This window comes from Patella vulgata, chromosome 5 (genome assembly GCF_932274485.2).
Source record: "Patella vulgata chromosome 5, xgPatVulg1.2, whole genome shotgun sequence".
Classification (NCBI taxonomy): domain Eukaryota; kingdom Metazoa; phylum Mollusca; class Gastropoda; family Patellidae; genus Patella; species Patella vulgata.
In genome coordinates this window covers 3,809,351-3,833,708 of record NC_065883.2, presented here as the reverse complement: position 1 = coordinate 3,833,708, position 24,358 = coordinate 3,809,351, and the positions used below count along the sequence as shown (strand labels likewise).

At 37.6% G+C, this 24,358-nt stretch overlaps 1 protein-coding gene across 2 annotated transcripts in view; it reads left to right on the top strand.

The window, feature by feature from the left end:
- Positions 1 to 10,747: 10,747 nt before the first annotated feature.
- LOC126822595 (carbohydrate sulfotransferase 11) overlaps positions 10,748 to 24,358 on the top strand; it is a 66,404-nt gene continuing 52,793 nt past the window's right edge. The window contains exon 1 of one of the 2 annotated variants that reach the window (XM_050551564.2): positions 10,748 to 10,931. The gene's annotated coding sequence lies outside the window, so the exon portion shown is untranslated. Of the gene's footprint in view, positions 10,932 to 18,886; positions 19,123 to 24,358 lie in introns of those variants that run through there. The other variant, XM_050551563.2, reaches the window with a different exon arrangement.

Genomic DNA, 24,358 nt, shown 5'->3' with positions numbered 1-24,358 from the left:
ATGTGAGGGATTAGCCAATGAAAGGGTCTGTTACGGCGAGTTTTTGGCGTGTGGTTAATCCACTAGAAACATCAACGCTGATTGGTTAATCAAATGTCTGCCGCCATAGGACCAAAAGCCGCTCGTATTACTCACTGACGCTACCTTCCACTACAACCGGTCAGGTCTCCATGTAGTGTATGTCATCGAAAGTATACAAAAAAAAACGAAACGAAATATAGATCTGTATTTTAATCTGATTGGATTAGGCATAAATGCACTGACTCATTAACCAAGTGATCCGGGGTTCGCTCACTGTGTTGGCCGACAAAGTTCTCCGCGATTGTCAGTAATGCAGGAACAGTGTCTAGTCGTTCGGATGGTACAAAAAATAAGAGTAGGCTGTAGTGCCACTGTCCTAGGAAAATTGCCCTCATACCACACTGTATGTTCGTCTTCATTTATTCATTAGCCGAGGAGAGAGAGAGAGAGAGAGAGAGAGAGATGGGGGTTTAACGTCCACTCGACACAAAGTAGGTCATTTCGAGACTAACATATGGTTTAATTTTATTTCAATAATTCAACTGCGCGTAGGGGTCTTTAGCAGTAGGAGGAAACCGGAGGACCTGGATGAAGCTCACGAGGTTGGACCGACAACCTTACTCCTTGTCACGTTCAATTGGGGAATCGAAACCACGCCAGTTGACTCAATGACAGACCTTATGATACAACGCGCACGCGTTAACCATTCGGCCATCCACCCCCTCCCGCCCAGTCGGAGCAAGCAAGTAGGACGTTAAACCTCATTTCATTTTATTCCATCGAGACATCACTATACACCAGGCAAGAAAAGCTTTTTCTCAAAATGTGGCCTAGCTTTGTATCTTTTGTGTCGGAGTGCAAAATTTCACTCCCAGCACATTGTATGGTGTATGTCTGTCTCCGTGGCCCAATAATTGCATAAAAATAATACGTGAAACTTCCATCTCATTTCGTTATTGTGTACCTAGAAATACTATGCACCAGATAAGAAAAATCTATTCTTAGATTTAGCCTTCGGATTTTTTTTATGTTAAAACTGGAGTTTATGTATATATACATCATAAAAGGGGTTTTATTTACCTTGTCTTATAACAGGTAAATCTAACAGGTAGGCAGGGTGTGGTGTTTTACCTGGACAATACTAAGTAAATATTCTATTATATATCCATTGTTCCGTACTCAAACATTTAATTCGAGCGGTTTCAAATTATATTCAGTGTGTTCATCTAGATTTCTATTTAGAGGCGTGTTAGTATTAGAAACTTGAAAGGTGGTGTTTAGGGCTACTTGCTAGATTTATGACAAACATTTCATTTACAAACAGTTTATATACTATATAATTAAATGAGAGAGGGAGAGGGGGAGAGAGAGAGAGAGTTTACGTCAACTCGACACAAACAAGGTCATTTCTGGACTAACATGGTTCAATTTTATTTCAATAATTCGTTTGCGCGTAGGGGTCTTTAGCAGTGGGATGAAACCGGAGGATCCTGAGAAAACCCACAAGGTTGGACAGCCGACCCTACCCCTTGCCACGTACACCCGGGGAATCATGACTGACCTTATGATACAGCGCACACGCGCTAACCATCCAACCCCGCCGTAATTAAAGATGACATTTAGAAAAAGATGTATAACAGTTCAAAGCTTCAACGACTACAAAACCGTGCCGCATATATTGTCACAAAAACTAAATCAAGATCACACATCAACCCAGTCTTGAACAGATTACATTGGCTCCCGTGTTCGAGAAAAGGATCAACGTTTAAATCTTATCGTTAACCTATCGATCAATTAACAAATCCGCTCCAGGTTAACTTCAAAATGTAGTATCACCGTATCAACCTAAACGATCATTAAGATCAGAAGGGAAAACTATTATTGGATGTACCTGCCTATAATTTAAAATCATTTGGATGCAGAACAGTTTGATACAGTGCGTCAATTGTGTGCAATAAACCTTAAGAAAATATCCAACAATGTAAATCTGTGTCAGTTTTTTAAATCCAAAGTGAAAACTTGGTTGTTTAGTCATTAACACTTCAAAGTGAGAACATTTTCTAGCTACTAGTGCATTTCTTAGTAGATTGAATAGTTGCGCGATACAAATCACCCGATTCTACTTCTTAGTTTATTATATATGCAACGTTTCAATACTTTACAGGTACTGCTTGATAAAGATACTTGTAGGAGTGTTGAAACTTTGCACATGCATTTTACAGACATTTTATCCATATTTTATTTACATTTTGTACACATTTTATCCACATTTTGTACACATTTTATCCACATTGTATCCACATTTTGTACACATTTTGTACACATTTTATCCACATTGTATCCACATTTTATCCACATTGTATCCACATTTTGTACACATTTTATCCACATTTTGTACTTTATCCACATTTTGTACACATTCTATTTACATTTTGTACACATTTTATCCACATTTTGTATACATTTTATCCACATTTTGTACACATATTATCCACATTTTGTACACATTTTATCCACATTTTGTACACATTTTATCCACATTTTGTACACATTTTATCCACATTTTGTACTTTATCCACATTTTGTACACATTTTATTTACATTTTGTACACATTTTATCCACATTTTGTATATATTTTATCCACATTTTGTACACATATTATCCACATTTTGTACACATTTTATCCACATTTTGTACACATTTTATCCACATTTTACACACATTCGCGATATACAAACACCAATGGAAATATTTGGTGTTGAGATTTAATTGTGTTTTATTTAATTGTGGCATTTTAAAAAATATATTTAGTTTTTATTATGTTCACATTTTATAAAATAAATACCAGATATTCACTATTCTGTCTTCTTATAATGATCCCTACATTGGCCGAGAAAGGTCATCCAGATTTTCCGGCGTGGTTCCCCCTTATCAGTGATGCAGGACGGAGGGCCGTGGTTTCTTTTACGTGAGCGTCCAAATTTACACGAGGTAAAGCGAGAGAGAGAGAGAGAGACAGAATTTAAACTGTCTTGGCTTCTTTTACCTGAGCGTCCAAATTTACACGAGGTAACGCGGGAGAGAGAGAGAGAGAGGGGGGGGGGGGTAACGTTCACTAGACAAAAACTAACTAACATATGGTTCAATTTTATTTCAATAATTCGTTTGCGCGTAGGGTTCTTTAGCAGTGGCAGGAAACTGGGGAATCTGGAGAAAACCCATGAGGTTGGACAGGCGACCCTACTCCTTGTCACGTACAACCGGTGAATCGAAACCTAACTCAATGACAGACCTTATGCTACAACCCGCACGTGCTAACCATTCGACCATCCAACATCCCGGCGAATTAAACCTGATACAAGTTTAAAACCAAAGAAATGTGCACAGTCAAGGCCTGATGAATATCGGGGTAAAAACAGATAACCATGAATAGATTCTCATCATCAAGCGTTATTTCGGTTTATAAAGAAACTTTAGAAACTTGTTATCGAGGATCGGTTGACATATTAGTCGAGCTGTTATTGAGTGCAAAACGACAAAAAAATTTATGTAGTGTGTGAATTTGTGTGTGAAATAGCTTTAATTACCGTCCGCTTCCACCGAAGTGATATCGCAGACAAGTGTTTGAATTTAACCAGAAAGAATCTCTCCCATCTTCATTAGCCCCGTAAGAAGTTAAACATATATTTTGCAAGAGCTAAATCTGCCTATTGCAGGTCTTTCTTTAGGCCGGAAATGTTATCTAAATTATTAATTAGACATTTATTAACAAAACAAGACCATAATCGACTCTCGATGCCATCGGATACTCGAGATTTTAACTAGATTAAAACGGTTCGCCATTTAAAAATTTAATTTAAAAATGGGAAGGCGAGGGTAAGTCCCGATTATACCAATGCCTTGGTCACCACTGTGCACACATCCTGTCAAAACTACAAACAATGATAACATGGATGAGAATGAAGTAATTTGAATGAAATTTTCAATATTTTCTTTTTTTATCATCTATTTTTGAATTATTATAGCAAGAATGACCAACTCTTTATTAAACTCTTAACTAATGTATCTTTAAATTCTATTTTATTTCATTTCATATAAAAATGCACGATAGGCATATAACTAAATTAAATGATAACTTAGACCTTTTTAACGTCCAACTTTTAGTAGGTTGTTTAACGTTCAACTTTTAATAGGGTTGTTTAACGTCAAACCCTGACTCCATTCACCGAGGCACGATATGGTAGTAACCGTGACAGTTATCTGATCTGGGATTACAAACATCGCTTCGTAGCTTGTATAATGACTTTAAACTTTAATTCGTTTGGGGGGGGGGGGGGTAGGGCGAGTGGTTAGCACGTGCACGCTTTACCATAAGGTCTGTCATTAAGTCAATTGGCGTGGTTTCGATTCCCCGGTTTCCTCCCACTGCTAAATAAAATAAAATTGAACCATAGGTTAGTCCCGAAATGACCTAGTAGTCTGACAAATATTAGTTGTGTTACTGAGTAAATAGTATACTATTCAAAAAAAGTAGGGGATATTTGATTTTTAAGTGTTATTAAAGTCACCTAATGAAACTGACGAAGAAACAAATGACAAAATGAAATGAAGTTCACATTCATCAATTTATTCCAAATGATCGTTAGACTAAGTAAGGCACAGGCTGACCATTATAAGGGTAAAATGATACCCGGGGTCAAACAGCAAAGTTACGACAGCATCACAACCAAGTCAGTAACGGGTAAATCCTCCTCTGTTTGCCAAACAAGCATTGATCCGACGTGGCATACTCCTAATGAGACGTCTAAGGCCATTTTGGTCCAGATTGTCCCATTCCTGTTGCAACGCAGCAGCAAGTTCTTGGACATTGGCAGAACGTTGTTGACGTTGATGTAACCTCTGTCCAAGCATGTCCCAAACATGCTCGATGGGGGAGAGGTCGGGACTCAGTGCTGGCCAAGGTAATGTGGTGATGTTCTGTTGTTGGAGGTAACCTGTAACGATCCTGGCCCTGTGACATCTTGCGTTGTCATCCTGGAAGATGAAACGGCGGCCATGACGTCGTGCGAACGGCACAACATGGACTGCCAAGATGTTGTCCCGGTAGTACTGGCCTGTAACACGCCCTGCAACAACATGTAAAGCCGTTCTTCCAGCAACAGTGATGCCTCCCCACACCATAACAGAACCACCCCCAAATCGATCATGTCTGATGACGTTAACGTCTTGGAAGCGCTCGTTTCGACGACGCCACACCCTCCTACGTCTGTCCAAAAAATCAACAGTGAACCTTGACTCATCTGAAAACATCACATTGCTCCAGCGTCGATTATCCCAGTGTTGACGATCCCTACACCAACGACGTCTTGCCTGAATGTGATGATCTCTCAAACAAGGGATCACGCGAGGACTTCGGGCGCGAAGGTGACCCCTATGCAGTCGATTCCGAATCGTCTGGCCACTCACTCTCACACCAGTGTCTGTTTGAAGACGAGCGCTGATCTGATTTGCTGTGATGACACGATTTCTCAAGGCCAAGGTACGGATAAATCGATCCTGGGCTTGAGTTGTCGCCCTTGGTCGACCTGAGCGTGGTCTGTCCTGTACAGATTGTGTATCACGGTATCTGGACCATAGCCTGCTTATGACAGACTGAGAAACATTCATCGTCCGCGCCACAACCGCCTGTGTTGTGCCGATCTGTAGCATGCCAAGGGCACGTAACCTTTCATTTTGGGTAAGCCGACGCATATCAAAATTTGTTTTCTGGTCACTAAAACAATTAAACTGATGTTTCCACCCTGGAATTCAATGCCACAATGACTGTAACATTCAAAGTCAGAGTCGTGCAAATCTTGGGTTGGACCCCCATGATGATCCCAAGCATCACCTGCATTCCATGCGGTAGCTATTGGTGCGTTTGGGCGTCACGTGTAACTGGAAATGTTTCTTCTGTTAGGTTCTATAGTGACTTTTTTCGTAGTCATTTGCATATTTTAGTATTATGCCCCCAAAATCAAATATCCCCTACTTTTTTTGAATAGTATAGCATGACCAGTATGAGCCGTGTAATGCTAGAATCTCACTATCACGATTCGTACTATGATTGATATCGTGGTTTTAATCGTAAGGTAATCGTGGTGATCCTATCAGATCAGGTGGTATTGGATGGCCGAATGGTTAGCACGTGCGTTAGTCGGGACGTCAAATGCCAAATTATCACTGAACCCACTTTTGCCTGATATATAATGTTGGGTAGGGCCCCCTTGATTTTTCCATGGTGGGTGTGGTCGTGTCACCCTTGGGGAAAATTAAATATTCAAGATGGCGGCCAAAAATGCCTGGAAAAATACATAAAAAAAAATCATTTTTCACCATCCTAGGTCGTGTAATATATCGTTTTACATGTTTTCAGGGTCGCTGAAAACGAATTCGGGCATATTTTTAACACCCGACCTATTCTGACAAAGATATTCAGAATGACGACCAAAATGGCGGCAGAAGTGCAAGAATTTCATAATTCGCCCTACTAGGCCGTGTAATATATAGTTTCATATGTTATGGGGGTCGCTTAAGGCGAATTCGGACATTTTTTTGACATAAGACCCATCATGAAAGCAGAAAATAGCAAAAAATCAAAGTTCACACAGCTAGATTTATGATAATTCATTTCAGAAATTTAAATTTTAGTTAAAACTGTAAGTAACAAAAGGATGCGATATTTAAAACATATAAACAAAGTAATATTAATGTATCATATTGTGTCATCTTCATCATCTTCTTCGTCTTCATCACCCGTATCCTCTGTTCCAATCACAACGGCCGTTTTGACATATCATCTCAGATTGACACCCGCTTAGTTCTCGGTTCATAGTGGATCAATTTGAATGAAATTTTCAGCAAATTGCCTTTACATTATCGAGTTTTTAAACTATTATAGTGAGAACTGCCATCTCTTTATCTAATCTCCCACAATGTATATTTACTATACTCTTAAAACTAAAAAAAAATAAACAAAATATCAGCTATGTGAACTTTCCAAATGGATAAGAAATGGTATTATGTTTTCGGGAACATCTCGTGCTTTATGATAATAATTTAGAAAATGTATTCATCTTTATAATATGTAATATTAAATAAATAGTGTTAGAAAAAAAGAAGAGTCGTATCAGGAGTTCTATAACAAGTGTAATCCTAGCTAAGCAACAAGTGGTATCGCCTGTTCTATAACAAGTGTAACCATAGTTAAAGTAGCTAAGTCTCTAACTCAATATCACCCAAAGTCTTACACGTTAAAACACGAATTATTTGTCAATTCAAATCAACATTGATGTTGTGATCTTACCCGGGAAAAGATGGGCTTCTGATATCCAATATTTAAGACAAAATAAACATTTTACCATTGGTACACAAATCGTGTACCATAGTGCGTTTCAGCGTCATTTGTAACAAGTGACCAGAAAGAACGAGGCTAGACATATTCCACAACTCATGTCAAACGGCGACGCCATAACTTATCTGGAGAGCATGCGCAATAGACGGGAATAACCAGACGCTAGAAATTTCTATTCGGTTGAGACTCATGCCGTATTTCGCTAGACATAACTGATTTGAAATTAGAGTCAAAACGGAAACAATTGAATGTAAATCAGTTTATATACAATCAGATTACGTTATTATATGCGTTGCGACCCATTTGGCTCAATTTCTAGATTCCAAGTGTTAGCGATTTAGCTCCTTTAAGTAACAAGTGGAATTATGTGTTCTATAACAAGTGTAATCATAGTTAAGTAACAAGTGTGGTATTGCGTGTTCTATAACAGGTGTAACCATAGCTAGGTAAAACAAAAAAGGTATCACGTGTTCTAAAACAGGTGTAATCATAGCTAAGTAACAAGTGGTATTACGTGTTCTGGAACAGACGTAACCATACATAAGTAAAAAAAAATTATCACTTGATCTAAAACGGAGTATTTTGGACAGACAGAGTAAATATATTGAAATGAAATGTGGTTTTATGGCACGTCAGCTCCAACCGGGCTATATTGCGCCAAACATATGGTGAATATTACGAGACAGGCGACAGACAGAGTAAGAATCATTTCTATAAATAAAAATATATATTTGCATTGTATCGTGAGGAAGGGGGCGGTGGTTTACGGATGTCCATATAAAGGTACAGATCGTCTTACCTGGTATCGTGAGGAGAGGGCGGTGGTTTACGGATGTCCATATAAAGGTACAGATCGCCTTACCTGGTATCGTGGGGAGAGGGCGGTGGTTGTCGTGATAAAGGTACAGATCGTCTTACCTGGCATCAGGTGTTCTAGAGAGACAGTAATCATCACATGGGGTCGTAGTGTCACAATAAAGGTACAGGTCGTCTTACATAGATTGATTTTATTTTCATCTAAAGTCCTCAAAACTACAGGTAAATTACAGGTAGATGTTATGTTATACACCTGTCGTGATGGGTGTGCTGTAAGGCTTAGTCTTATTTATCAACTTTAATAACCATATCATATACCATGACAAATCGTTTATTAAATTAGTAATAATAATAGTCTATTTATGTTGTGCAATATCCACGCATAAACATGGTCATGGTGCGGTGGGGACGTGTCTGTCCAAACGCGTGGGTTTCCTCTGGGTCCTTCCACTGCTAAAGGCTGCTACGTACAAGCGATATATTGAATCCCCCCATGACCCTCTCTCTCTCTCTCTCTCTCTCTCTCTCTCTCTCTCATTGAAGTCCAAATGTTTTCTTGAACACAAATGGAGAGGACAATTGACTTTTAATTAATAGAAATACTGGTTATAGCAGGATGCTCAATTAATTTGATCGATTTTCGTGATTTGTGCCGCGGTATGATGAAAGTGTGAACTAACATTAAACGGAACGAACTATTAATAATATATGTATGTATATATCTATTGATGTAAATATTTTATCGTCACCCTCGTGCCAAACATTTAGATTATATTCATTAAATATAAACAATAATATTATACAGACAATATTATTATATGACAACGACAATATTATTATAACATAAACAACTATATATATTATAACATAAACAACTATATATATTATAACATAAACAATTATATATATTAAAACATAAACAACTATATATATTATAACATAAACAACTATATATATAATTACATAAACAACTATATTATATTATAACATAACCAATTATATTATATTATAAACCATGGATGCACTTGTAAGTGAGGTGGATTATTTTATATCGAATACGCCTGTTTATGGGCAGCCAATGAAGGGACTTGAGCACAGTTGTAATATGGTCGTGGAGTTTTGTTCTGGTGATTACACGTGAGAGTGAGAGAGAAATGGGGTTTAACGTCCACTCGACACAGACTAGGTCATTTCGGGACTAACATATGGTTTAATTTAATTTCAATAATTCGTTGCGCGTAGGGGTCTTTAGCAGTGGGAGGAAACCGGAGGACCCGGAGAAAACCCACCAGGTTGTACTTGTCACGTACAACCGGGGATTCGAAACCATGCCAGTTGACTCAATGACAGGCCTCGTGATACAGCGCACACGTGCTAACCATTCGGCCATCCAACCCCTCGTGATTACACGTGCAGCAGTGTTTTTTTTATCTTTTGTAATGAGCGAAGAGAAGAAGCTGGAAGTCCGTAAAGTAACGAATTAATATTATATATTATGATATTATATACAATGCAATATACAATTTAATGGGGTATATACAGTTCAATATATCTTTTACCTTAGATTTATTTATTTATATTCTATATAAACCAATCTAATTAAAACACAGATCCTATTTCGTTTCGTTTTTATAGTTCAAAATTTCGTTTTACTTGTCTTTACTACACTAGGATCTGGAAGAGTTGTTATGTAACAGGCGTTCTACTTGATGTGAGGAATTGGCCAATGAAACAGTCTGTTACGGCGAGTTCTTGGCCTTTTTATGCACGGAACTGTGGGTAAACCACTAGAAACGTCAACGCCGATTGATTAATCAATGTCTGACGTCAAAGGGTCAAAAGCCGCTCGTTTGACCCCTGACGTGACACCCCTCCCCCCTCCCCATATAACTTGCCAGATCTTCATGTAGTGTTGGCCGTCGAAAGTATAAAAAAACGAAACGAAATATAGATCGGTATTTTAATCCGATTAAATGTTAACAATTAAATACAATAATATTATAAACATTATTTAAATTTAAAATCTGTTAAAATACCTAATTGATTTCATTGTCTCAGTTGAACATCAGGTAACTGATTAAGATAATCCTGTTAATCTAGTTGTCAGGTATATTTGAGAGTTAATTTGTTTGCCTTCTGCTGACCTGCGACAAACAAGGGCTCATTAGGGTAGCCTGTATAAACAAGTTGCCTATTAGGCTCCGTTTTAAGGGTGTGAATGATAATATAATACAATTATGAATAGAGAACGGCTTAGATACGCCTGAATGACTGAGCGAGCATGTAGAAGACACTTGAAGACTCGATCATACTAGTAATACTACTACTGTCGATGATAATGATAAGGATTATTAAGACTGGATAATAACAAATTGATACAAATTGAAATCGGATTTTCTCACACAGTACAACAAGAAGCGGATTGTTTTTGGTAATGGTTCAGTTCCGTTGTTAACTGACGTAGTATAGGAGGAACATATTATTGTTTATGAATGAAGACCTGTGAAAATTTGAATTATATCAGAACGTGTTGTGTTTCTCGAACACGAGATACAGTAGTATACATGTAACAAGTGCCCGCGGAGGATTATATTTATCAATTGTGTATTCATTTTAACTGATGATTCGATTATCGATTTTTGAATATTGAACAGTGAATTTCTGTTATTTATTGTGTACCCTGTACATGTTCGTTTACAGGTAAGTTAATTACTTTTTTATAAATCATCCAGGTATTCAACCGTCATTGTTCGAACTACTGGGATCAGAAGAGTAGGACGTTAAACTCTATTTCATTTAGAAATTTTGCCCGGGCAGCGGCACTACGGCCTACTCTTATATCGAATTCCAACTGCCAAGGGATCTTTTACGTGCACGCCAATGTGTACACGGGACCTCGGTTTTTCGTCCCATCCGAACGACTAGACAGCTTTCCTTGTCAGCATTTCATTTAGAACTACTAACATTGAGCCGAGAAATACTGTTATTTATTTTGGCTAGGTGAGTAAGACGCTGGCTCACTAGCCTGGAGGTCAGGTGTTCGATCCCTGCATTGGCCGAGAAATTTCATCGGGATTTTCGGACGTGGTTTCCCCTTGTCAGTGGTGCAGGACGAAGGGCCTGATGAAGGTTAACTGTCTACTCGTTCGGATGGGACGAAAAATCGAGGTCCCGTGTATACATTGGCATGCACGTAAAAGATCCCTTGGCAGTTGGAATTCGATATAAGAGTAGGCGATAGTGCCGTTGCCCGGACAAAATTTCCTTCATAGCACACTGTATGGCGTATGCCCGTCTTTATTAGCCCAGTTCGGAGCAGAACAGTAGGACGTTAAACCACATTTCATTTCATTTTCTGTTATTTATTTACAGGTAATTTACTTTATATAAATCAGATGATTAATTATCATTGTTTGAACCACTAACATACGTCTCTTATTTTGAGACTGAAAGGTGTTTGGGTGTAGGGATTTTCCCCTACCCCTCCACCCCACCCCGAAGATATTTTGGGCGTGAATTCAAATACGAAAAAAAAGGCCCAAAATAAAGTTCTGCAACTGTCAACATGCGTTACAACCTCTGTGTTAGTCTCCTAAATAATTGTGTTGAAAACATATAATTTGTGTCTATCTCTTTTCTAGACCTCATTATCTGCTTAAATTTCTTTTCCTTTTTGTGTTGTAAACAAACCTCTAATTCTCTGATAACCCGTCGAATGTCGGTTAATTCCGTACTTAATCGGTTAATGTCGGTTAATTCCGTACTTAATCGGTTAATGTCGGTTAATTCCGTACTAATCCCTAAATACGTACATCAAATATATGTAATTCAAATGCGATGAAATCCTTCAAAACACCGAATAACGTTTTGGATTTTTAAAACTATTGCTTCTTAGTGTTATTGCCATTATCTGTTCTATCGGGACCCACGATGGATCATTTATTAAGGCATTGCCTCACTAACCAACCTGAGTTGGTCAAGAAAGGTCCTCGGAATTTCAAGCCGGGCAAAGGAAAAACCCCTAGTCGTTCGGATGGTACGAAAACAAAGGACACGTGTATACTAGTGACATCAGGTTAAAGATCCTTGACAATAAAAAGTGTCTAGTCCTTCGGTTGTAACAAAAACAAAAAACAGATGATCCGTGTATACCACTGGTACCACGAAAGATCCCTGATAATGAAATTGTCTGGTCGTTGGGATAGGAGGAAAAAACCGATGTCGAGTGTATTTTTCCGACAGATGGAAATTGATATAAGCTGAGGGAAATTGTACTCGGATCTTTTACGTGCACGCCTATGTATACACGGGGCCTCAGTTTTTTGTCCCATTCAAAGGACTAGACAGCTGTCCTTTTCAGGCCCTCCGTTCTGCACCATTGGCGAGGAGAACGACGCCGGAAAATCCCGATAAACTTTCTCGGCAAACACCGGTGGAGATTCAATGCCGGACGGCAGAGAATCTTAAGCACGTGCGCGCTGTATCATAAGGTCTGTCATTGAGTCAACTGGCGTGGTTTCGATTCGCCGGTGGTACGTGACAAGGAGTAGGGTCGCCTGTCCGATCTTATGGTTTTTCTCGGGGTCCTCCCCTTCCTCCCACTGCTAAAGAACCATACGCGCAAGCAAAATATTGACATAAAATTGAACCATATGTTAGTCCCGAAATGACCTAGTTTGTATCAAGTGGGCTTTAAACCAATAAATGACGATTATAATATGTTTTAAACAAAATTAAATGGTAGGCGGAGGAGGACATGTTTTAACCTGGTATATAATAATAATAATGACTTTATTTTCTGAGGGAACATATTTAGTACATGAGTTCTAATTTTCAACATGTCCCTCCTACTCTATAAAACTAGCAACTACACAGTAATAATATTTACAAAGTGTATATATATCATATTATATAAGCTTATAATAAAGAAAGACAAAAACAAAAACAAAAACAAAAAAAATGGCAAACAAACATACATTCAGTGGACAACAGTAATTAACAAGGGTTAAAAGATCTAGCATCTTTTACTAACTCCTTTTTGAAGATAAAACATGAAGACGCATGTTTCACAGTTTGAGGTAATGAATTCCAGAATACGTGCAAGCGAATTATTGAAATATAATTGAACCATACGTTAGTCCCCAAATGACCTAGTTTGTGTCGAGTAAACGTTAAACCCATCTCTCTCTCTCTCTCTCTCTCTCTCTCTCTCTCTCTCTCACATTAGCCCAGTCGGTAGAGAACAACGGGACGTTAAACCCGAGTCATTTTTATTTTGATCTCCCATTCTGTTACTCTTGTGTTTATGGCTGATTTGTTGAAATGGCATTTGAAAAGAAAGGGTGATGTTATGGGGTTTTTATTTTCTGGTATTTTTAGCCCTTTTTATGTGAAAAGTTTTCAGTTGAATGCCACTAGAAGATGACTATGAAAAGATAAAATATGCCTCAAAGAATAACTTTTCATAATGTTCTTATAAAACTGTGTTTAATACTATCACGTTATCCACTCGATTGCACTAGTCACTTAAACAATATAAACCTAGGCCGACAAACATCTAAAAACATATTTACCGCCGGATAGATAATACGGATGATGTTTGAGGGAAACACCCTATTTTTTTGATCATGCATGGATACAGAATTTATATTGTTCGAATAGAGATGAAGATACCGATCGTCTTAAAGGTTGTCCAATGGATAAATATATACCGGAAAATTAAATTATATTTTTTGATCGGTCAACTGAAATGGCGGGACCTTCCCTTTTTATGTATTGTCTGATGAAAGTAATGACGGGACCTTCCTTTTTTATGTATTGTCCGACAAAGTCGAAGAATATGACCATTTGTTGAAGTTGTCCTGGATGCAAATTATCGCCGTATAAATGTATGGAGTATGCGGTAATTGTTTTGTTTTGTTACCACCACGAAAACACAGAACACAGAACATGACGTTGGCCACCTTTTTTTTAAAAAAAATACCGTTCATTAAAGATACATTATGTAAGATTTAGATAAAGAACTAGCCATTCTTGCTATAATAGTTCGAAAGTAGATGATGTAAAATGAATAATTTGAAAATTTCATTCAAATTACTCTATTGCAAGCGAAGATATTAGCCTTTGAAGGTTTGACAGACGTGTGCAATAATTTCAACCACCGTACTGGTTGATCGAAGCTAAGTCTCGGTCTTCTATATTTAATTAAATCAAAGTATCGCTGAACCATTCTAATCTATTTAATATCGGAGAAATCTTATGCCATCGAGAGTTGATTAAGGCCTGGATCAGTTAATTAATGTCTAATTAATACTTTAGAAAACATTTGAGGCCCAAAGAAAGACCTGCAATGGGCAGATTTAGCGCTTGCATAATGTATGTTTAATTTATTCTACAAGACCAATCCGATTAAAATGCAGATCTATATTTCGTTTCGTTTTTTTTTATATACTTTCGACGGCCTACACTACATGAAGATCTGACCAGTTGTAGTGGAAGGTCGCATCAGGGGGTCATACGAGAGGCTTTTGACCCAATGATGTCAGGCATTGATTAATTAATCAGCGTTGACGTTTCTAGTGGTTTACCCAAAGTTCCGTGCACCTCACGCCAAAAACTCACCGTAATCCTCACATCATCCAGAACGCAGGTTATATAACAACTCTTCCAGATCCTAGTGTAGTAAAGACAAGTAAAACGAAATTTTGAATTATAAAAAAACAAAACGAAATAAGATCTGTGTGTAAATCAGATTGCAAATAAAGTGAGTGGAATGATACGAACAAACCGAACTCCGCCATTAGAGACTTTTGGCAAGCGCAATTTCCTGGTCCGTATCGCGTATCCGTATGGATTTTGCGTGTGACGTCATCAATGTCTGTGTATTTCTCATACGTGATACAGCACACGGATACGGCAGCACGTATGGAACGGCTTTCATACGGAAATGGTCCGTATAACACTGTCGTCTTTTTACCGTCTTTTTTGCTACTTTTAGACGCTGAAATGTTGCATCATATCGTTTTTATGAATCTATGTGCACCTAGAACACGAAGGTGTATATTTGATGTGATTTTAACAGTGATAACGACTGGAATTTAATCATTATTTTTGATGGGTTTTTCTCGGAATTTATATATTTTTCCCGCCTGTCTGCATACTGGTTGATCTACGGGCTAAACTTTCTGAAATGATACATTAGTGAAACCAAAAATTGCTAAAATCTGCCAAAACTCTAAAACTACATTGACGCAACGTATCACGTATACGATACGGATACGGGATACGGATGGGAAAAATCCGCTTGCCAAAAGTCTCTATTGTATAGTCGTTGTCGTACCCGTAATAAATTATCCCAGACGGTGCAGAAAAGTAGGATGTTAAAGGAGCTAAATCTCTATTCTTTGGCACCTAGAAATTGACACAAATGGGTCGCTATGCATATAGTAATGTTATATGAATATACGTATATAAACTGATTTACATTCAATCGGTTCTGTTTTTACTGTAATTTCTAATCAGTTATGTTCGGCGAAGAGTCCAAATTGAATAACAGTCTTTGGTGTCCGATTATTCCAGTCTACAACGGTAGTGAACAATATGTAGTCTCGATCGAAAGCATTCTGGAACGCGACTCGTGTGCCAATTTTAAAAAGTTCATTTTGTCTTAAATATTGGATCTCAGAAGCTCATCTTTTCCCCGTAAGATCACAACATCAATGTTGATTTAGATTGACAAATAATTCGTGTTTTCAATGTTGAAGATTTTGGATGATATTGAGTTAGAGACTCGCCTCCTTTAAACGCGGGGATCACGTGGCTAAGTGGGTAAGACGCTGGCTCGCTAGCCTGGAGGTCTGGTGTTCGATCCCTGTATTGGCCGAGAAAGTTCATTCAGATTTTCCGGCGTGGTTCCCCCTTGTCAGTTATGCAGGACGGGGGGCCTGATAAGGACAGCTGTCTAGTCCTTCGGATGAGACGAAAAACCGAGGTCCCGTGTATACATTGGAATGAACGTAAAAGATCCCTTGGCAGTTGGAATTCGATATAAGAGTAGGCGATAGTGCCGCTGCCCGGGCAAAATTTCCCTCATAGCACACTGTATGGCGTATGCCCGTCTTCATTAGCCCAGCATAGGAGCAGAACAGTAGGACGTTAAACCCCATTTCATTTCATTTCATTTCATTTCCTTTAAACGCGGTTCATTTTATCTCGCAGTCAGTTTGAATATATTGACTTTGTTCTGAAGTGTACTTTGAATTTTTAAAAATAAACATAAATTTACAATAAAATAGGGACAAAGGTGCACCCTGATAACAAGTCAGGCATATTTTAGAGATCGTGTTACATTCTAGGAAAACTATGAGTTATTTAAGGTCCTAGAAATGGGCGTATATAAATTGTGAAACAGTATTCATGTCCTAACACGCCCCTCACTGTCATGTGATTGATGCCTTACCAGATCTAACAAGATTAAAGATGCATTATGTAAGATTTAGATAAAGAGCTGGCCATTTTTGCTATAATAGTTCAAAAATAGATAATGTAAAACGAAAATATTGAAAATTTCATGCAAATTACTTTATTCTGTTTTTAGTTTTGACAAGATGTTCGCATTTTTGTAATCAGGGCACTGGTATATTCGAGACTTAGCCTCGCTTTCCTATTTCTAAATTAAATTTTTAAATAGCGAACCGTTTTAATCTAGTTAAAATCTTAAGTATCCTATGCCATCGAGAGTTGATGATGGTCTTGTTTTGTTAATAAATGTCTAATTAATAGTGTATAGAACATATCAGACCCCAAGAAAGGCCTGCAATAGGCAGATTTAGCTCTTGCATAATGTACGTTAATCAATAAGAATATATTATCTCATGGGTGGGGGGAGGGGGGTTGGTAGCGCGCATTAGATCATAAAGTCTGTTATTTACTCAAATGGTGCGGTTTCGATCCCACACTTGCCTAACCTCGTGGGTTTTATCCGTGTCCCCCGAGTCTGCTATAGACACCTACGCGCATGCGAATTATTGACATAAAAATGTACCTTGTTACTCTCGAAATGACCTAGTTTGTGTTGAGTGGAAGTTAAACCCATTTCATATATACTTATATCTTATTCAAAATAAAATATTGTTTACATGTATTTAATTAAGCACATCCGATTAAGAATGTCCAACCTCGTGGGTTTTCTCCGGGTCCTCCGGTTTCCTCCCACTGCTAAAGACCCCTACGTGCAAGCGAATTATGTAAATAAAATTAAACCATATGTTAGTCCCGAAATGACCTAGTTTGTGTCGAGTGGACGTTAAACCCCATTTCTCTCCCTCTCTCCCGATTAAGAATTGACTGGCTTGTACGGAAAAGGGGCGCCACGGTGGCTCAGTGAGTAAGACGCTGGCTCTTCAACTAGGAAATCTCTGGTTTGATCCCGGTGTTGGTCGAGATAGATCCTCGGGATTTTCCGGCCTGATGTCCCTTGACGTAAGCACGTCTTAAAGAACAATATTGGTGTAAGTCATTCTAAAATTTGTGATAGAGCTTGTTAAATACATCCCAAATATAATTTTATCACAGAGATCATTGCTACGGGAGATGTGTAAACAAGCACGTGAAGAAACGGGAAGTGACGTCAAACATGACAAACACGAGTTGTCTTTCTATATAACAGACTGAAGTAACGAGCGGTAACAGACAAACGATCGAATTTCATTTCACTGATAATTCAGTTGAAGATGAAAAGTTTTTATATGAGACGATGAGAGGGAATCCGAGAATGGTTCTTTTACGTGCACGTCAATGTGTACACAAGATTTGTTATTATACCATACGAACGACTATACGTTGTCCCTTGCCTGCCACCCCCCCCCCCCCTTCCTCTAGCACTGACAAAGTGGAGCCATGCATTATGCAAGCGATAAGTCTGTCTATTGCAGGTCTTTCTTAATGTCTGAAATGTTTTCTAAATTATTAATTAGACATAAATTTATCCAGACCATAATCAACTCTCGATGGCATCGGATTTCTCCGATATTAAATAGATTAGAACAGTTCAGTCATATTTTGATTTAAGCTAAAAATGGAGGAGCGAGACTTAGCTCCAAACAGCTCTAGAACGGTGGTTGAAATTATTGCACACGTCTTGTCAAACCTTGAAAGGCTAATATCTTTGCCCGCAACAAGGTAATTTGAATGAAATTTTCAAATTATTCATTTTACATTATCTATTTTCGAACTATTTTAATAGCAAGAATGCCTAGCTCTTTATCTAAATCTTACATCATGTATCTTTAATAAATGATCAGTAATGGCGATGATGACAGACGCTAGACTATATCTGACAAATGTCGAGTTATATTCTATAGAACACATGAATTACATGTCTTAGGTCTTTCAGTACTGTCTTTTAAAACGGATATTCAGAAGAAAAAGGTCTTTTGATCCCGGTATTCAATACGTCATCAAAAAATAACTCAGGCATTACGTGTTCCGATTAAAGATACGATCAAATCTTGTTGGATATCATCGGATTGAATGACTTGACAGAGAAACCAACTATACATTATCGGGCTTACACCACCACCTTTCATCGACAGATTTGAATAGAGCCCCGCCCCTTGTTGAAACACTTTGGTATTCTATAAGAAATATATCTTACATACAGGCAGTAGGTGTGGTCTAATGGCTAATTCTATGTGTGTATTTAGTCACAGGAACTCGTAAATAGATTTTGTTTAAGTAAAATAAAAAAAGGGATCGGTATAAAGCCATTATAGTATATCACTGATGTAAAGACATTTAGGGTCTGGTTTTATCCGTATTAATCGTATATTTAACACGAAAAGGGACTACGTACAGGTGTAAATCCACGAGTTACAAAGGATCTCTTTTACAGGTAAGAATAGGAAATTTATTTAATTACGAATAATGAGTTATAATTTAGTCCATTCTAATATTTCAAACCCAATTGGTTCATTCTAATTGGCCCATCGTTATGTTTCATCACATCAAAATAGTCCATCCTATTCTTTTAAATCTAATTGGTCCATCCTTTTGTTTCTTTAGATCTAATTGGCCCATTCTAACGTTTCAGGCCTGATTGGTCCATTCTAACGTTTGAGATCTAATTGGTCCATTCTAACATTTCAGACCTAATTGGTACATTCTCACATTTCAGACCTAATTGGTCAATTCTAACGTTTGAGATCAAATTTGTCCATTCTAATGTTTCAGATCTAATTGGTACATTCTAACATTTCAGACCTAATTGGTCCATTCTAACGTTTCAGACCTAATTGGTCCATTCTAACGTTTCAGACCTAATTGGCACATTCTAACATTTCAGACCTAATTGGTCCATTCTAACGTTCCAGACCTAATTGGTCCATTCTAACGTTTCAGACCTAATTGGTACATGCTAACATTTCAGACCTAATTGGTACATTCTAACGTTTCCGATCTATTTGGTACATTCTAACATTTCAGAGCCCCTGGTACATTCTAACGTTTCAGATCTAATTGGTACATTCTAACATTTCAGACCTAATTGGTCCATTCTAACGTTTCAGACCTAATTGGTCCATTCGAATTTATCCATCCACCCATTCCTCAGATCTATTGCCATGTTTTATATCAATTTTTTTGTTTTTATTCTGATCGTTTAATGAATTTAAGTCACCTCTTATTCTCCCTAAGCCGAGTAAATTTCTGGTCGGCCGTTTTTTTTTAACAAGGTGGTGTATTGTATGTGGCAATGGTGGGCTATATTTAATATCAAATAATCTAAAGTTAAGATTAAAATTTATTGATACGCCTGTTTTTAAAATTCCGCTAAGCCTTGACATTATCTAAGGTTGGTATTTTGATTTCGATTTCTTAATTAAATGTTAAATAATCAATCTGAATACATATTATCGTGAAAAGCTGTGATAAATCGGATATTTTGACAGACAATACAATATATTATATTGTGTAATTAGCCACGTTTTGTTATAGGTCAAAGACATAGGTTTTGTTATCCAGTCTCACCTACAGGACGCACGGTCGGACATTTCCACTGTTAAACATACATTATGCAAGAGGTAAATCGGCCTATTGTAGGTCTTTCTTTAGGCTTGAAATGTTATATAAACTATTAATTAGACATTAATTAACTTATCCAGACCATAATCAACCCCCAATGTCATGTTATGTGTCGGATTTTCACTGGATTTGAATCCGATCTGCTGTCCAACGCTCATTGATGATTAAATCCAAAAATGGATAATCGAGACTATGTTTTTATCGTACCTACTTTAGTAATGATGATCGAGGCTAGGTTTAAATTCAAACGCTCATACCTCAGTTCAGAGTGGAGCAATTTGACTGAAATTAACAACATATTCTATTTACGTTATCTATTTTGTAATTATTATAGTGAGAACTACCAACTCTTTATCTAATCTCCAATAATCAGATTCATATAAATTTGATTCAAATACAGATCTATATTTCGTTTCGTTTTTTTATACTTTCGATGGCCTCTACTACATGAAGATCTGGCTGGTTGTAGTGGAAGGTCGGATCAGGGGTCATAGGAGCGGCTTTTGATCCTATGACGACAGACATTGATTGATCAGTCAGCGTTGACATTTCCAGAGGATTTACCCACACTTCCATGCACCTCACGCCAAAAGTTCGCCCTAACAGACCGTTTCATTGACTAATCCCTCACATCATCCAGAACGCAGGTTATATAACAAACCTCCTTAATCTTATTGTAGTAAAGACAAGTAAAACGAAATTTTGAACTATAAAAAACGAAACGAAATAAGATCTGTGTTTTGATTCATATGGGTTTGTGAATTTATTTACCAAAAAACGGACGGATTGCTACGATATGATGAAATATTTTTTTTTTTTTCTTATTTTTTTTTTAAACAATATTTTATTTCACGTACAACAAGATTATTTACTACACTGATGTAATGGATTTGAAATTAAGCCAAAGCTTATATAAATTCAACTCCATGTAAATTATACATTTTAATACAATTAATAAAATATACAAAATGTATAAGTATACCTTACATATTTACATTGGCAAATAAATAAAATAAAATAAAATAAAATAAAATAAAATAAAATAAAATAAAATTATAAATAAATAGATAAATACATAAAATATCATCATCATCATCATATCATCATTTATCACTATCGCCTGCTAATTACCACATTTATTCAAAGCGTTTAAAATAGAGGGAGGGGGGGGGCGAATGGTTAGCACGTGTGCGCTGTATAATACGTTCTACCACTGAGTAGCGTGGTAACGTGGGTTTTCTCCGGGTCCTCCGGTTTCCTCCCACTACTAAAGACCCCGTACGTGCAAGCGAATTATTGAAATAAAATTGAACCACATGTTAGTCCCGAAATGACCTAATTTGTGTCGAGTGGCCGTTACCCCCCCCCCCCCCTCTCTCTCTCTCTCTCTCTCTCTCTCTCTAGTTTAGAATACCTGTGAACTAATAATTGGATATTTAGAAGATCTCTGTACACATCCGGCCTACTAATTATATATTAACGATCTCTGTAAACGGACACGTTTATCAGCTGAATTAGAATATATAAGGCGTGATCATTGTGTTGTTTGCTTTTGAGCACAATAGAAATAGGATGCTTGAGTGATCATGAATGAACAACCTTACACAATCTTTCATTCATTTAATGATATGTTTTGTTGTAGGTTTTTGTGTCCAAGGGCGAAGATCTGTAGTAATGATCTTGTCGCCATTAATAACTATGTGCTCATAGTCACATTAAGCAATTGAATTTGCGGGGTTGGATGGCCGAATGGTTAGCGCACCTTTCGATTCCCTAGTTGTAAGTGACAAAGAGTAGGGTCGCCTGTCCAACCTCGTGGGTTTTCTCCGGGTCCTCCGGTTTCCTCCCACTGCTAAAGACCCGTTTGTCTGGTGTAACTGGATGATCGGTTATTGAACGCATATCGCCGATCTCGACAATTTGAACAAACAGATTGTTATATTGTTATTTTTAAAGTAGCTAAGTCTCTAACTCAATATCATCCAAAATCTTCGACATGGAAAACACGATTTATTTGTCGGTTTAAATCAACATTGACGTTGTGATCTTACCGGGAAAAGATGGCCTTCTGATATCCAATATTTAAGACAAAATAAACATTTTACAATTGGTACACGAATCGTGTACCATAATGCTTTTCAGCGCTATGTGTAATAAGGTACTCGAAAAACGAGGCTAGGCATATTCCACAAGTCATGTCAAACGGTGACGCTATATTCTTATCTGGAGAGCATGCCCAATAAATACTATCGGCGTAGACTGGAATAACCAGAAGCTAGAGATTGAAATTCGATTGACAATACTGCCGTATGTCGCCGAACCTAACTGATTAGAAATTACAGTAAAAACAGAAACGATTGAATGTAAATCAATTTATATACATTCATATTACATTATTGTATGCGTTGCAACCCATTTGTGTCAATTTCTAGGTCCCAAATATTAGCGACTTAGCTCCTTTAAAGCTCAATTTGAAATACGATTTATTAACGCTCTAAGCCTTAAACTGAATACGTTTGTACAGAAATTGAATAATATGGCCGCACAATAGAACAAATTATACCGGGTGTCAGAGATCACGCGCTTTATAAATACGAGTATTGTGAAAAACTAACTGAAAGATATGTAAATCTCACTACAGCAAGCCGAGGAAAATATTATTATTATAATTCATATATAAAGATCATGGAGTACTAACAGGGCGTGCTGTATTGAACTTATAGATATTCAATAGTGTTGTCTATTTTGCGGCCGGCGAGGGGGGGGGGGGTGGGTGTGGTGGAAGATCAGATTGGTTGGGGAGGACGTGTTGCAGGGATGTCAATTACATACGAAAAATTCATGTATCGGATATTCGGGGTTAGGGTTAGGGTTAAGAATATCTCCCCGTACTCTCAACACGTGTAGTGCCTTAGTTCTGCATGTGAAAATATCTGACCCCCTCCACCCACCCCCCTATCCGACCGATCATAGACTCTCCCATGGTCAATACGGTATAATATAAATATCCATTTAATGATGTTGTTTACAGATACATGTAGCGTTTATCTCAAACCCCTGTGGTTTTATTCATAACATGGTGGCCGAATGGTCGCTTTAGACCATTAGATCTGTCATTGAATCAAGTAGGGTGGCCTGTCCAACGTCGTATACCCCATTGGGTTCTGTTTAGATACGCTTGGTTTTATTTATTAATGAAATGAAATGAAACGGAGTTTAACGTCCTACAGTTCTGCCCCGACTGGGCTAATGAAGACGGTTTTATGATTGTTCATATCAAATAAAAAACATGTCCGACCAGGGGTCATAAGAAAGGAAGTAATAAATAAATAAATAAATAAATAAATAAATAAATATTAAGTTGACAGCCCCTCTATATGTATATTATGGTACCTAGTCGTTGTTTTTAAAACCCTGTGGTTTTATTGTCAATTATTAATAATACTAGTCCACACCATGTCCGAACGAAAGCTAAAATCAGACAAAAGGGTTTTTTGAATTAGGAACTGGTTGTATGCACTTGGTAATCTTCTCCTTGTTCTTGGTATTGTTCTTCTCCCTGTTCTTCTCCTTGTTCACCCTCTTCTTGTTCTTCTCCCGTTTCTTTTTCTTGTTCTCCCTGTCCTTGTTCTCTTCTCCCTCTTCTTGTTCTTCTCCTTCTTCGGGTTGTTCTTCTTTGTGTTTTCTTGTTCACATTGTTGTTCGTGTTGTTGTTCTCGTTGTAGTTCTTCTTGTCCGGGGCGACACTCATCCAATAAAGCCTAAAACTGCTCCAATTCGAGTAAGAATGACACGAGACTTGTCATTATCGTTCTTTGAACAGCGATTGATTTGACTTTGATCTTTGATGGCTGCCATGACGTCATTTTTGGTTTCTCCGTTATATAGAATTCTTGTTGTAAAGAAAGTCTAACCGGTAGAATATTTCAACATGGCCGATTTTATTGACATTGACATTAATTTATCGGTTGAAAAATAAACACCCAAACGAAAGTCAATGAAAACAAAATGTGTATGACGATTTAAAATTATGTGTGGAGTGAAAAATG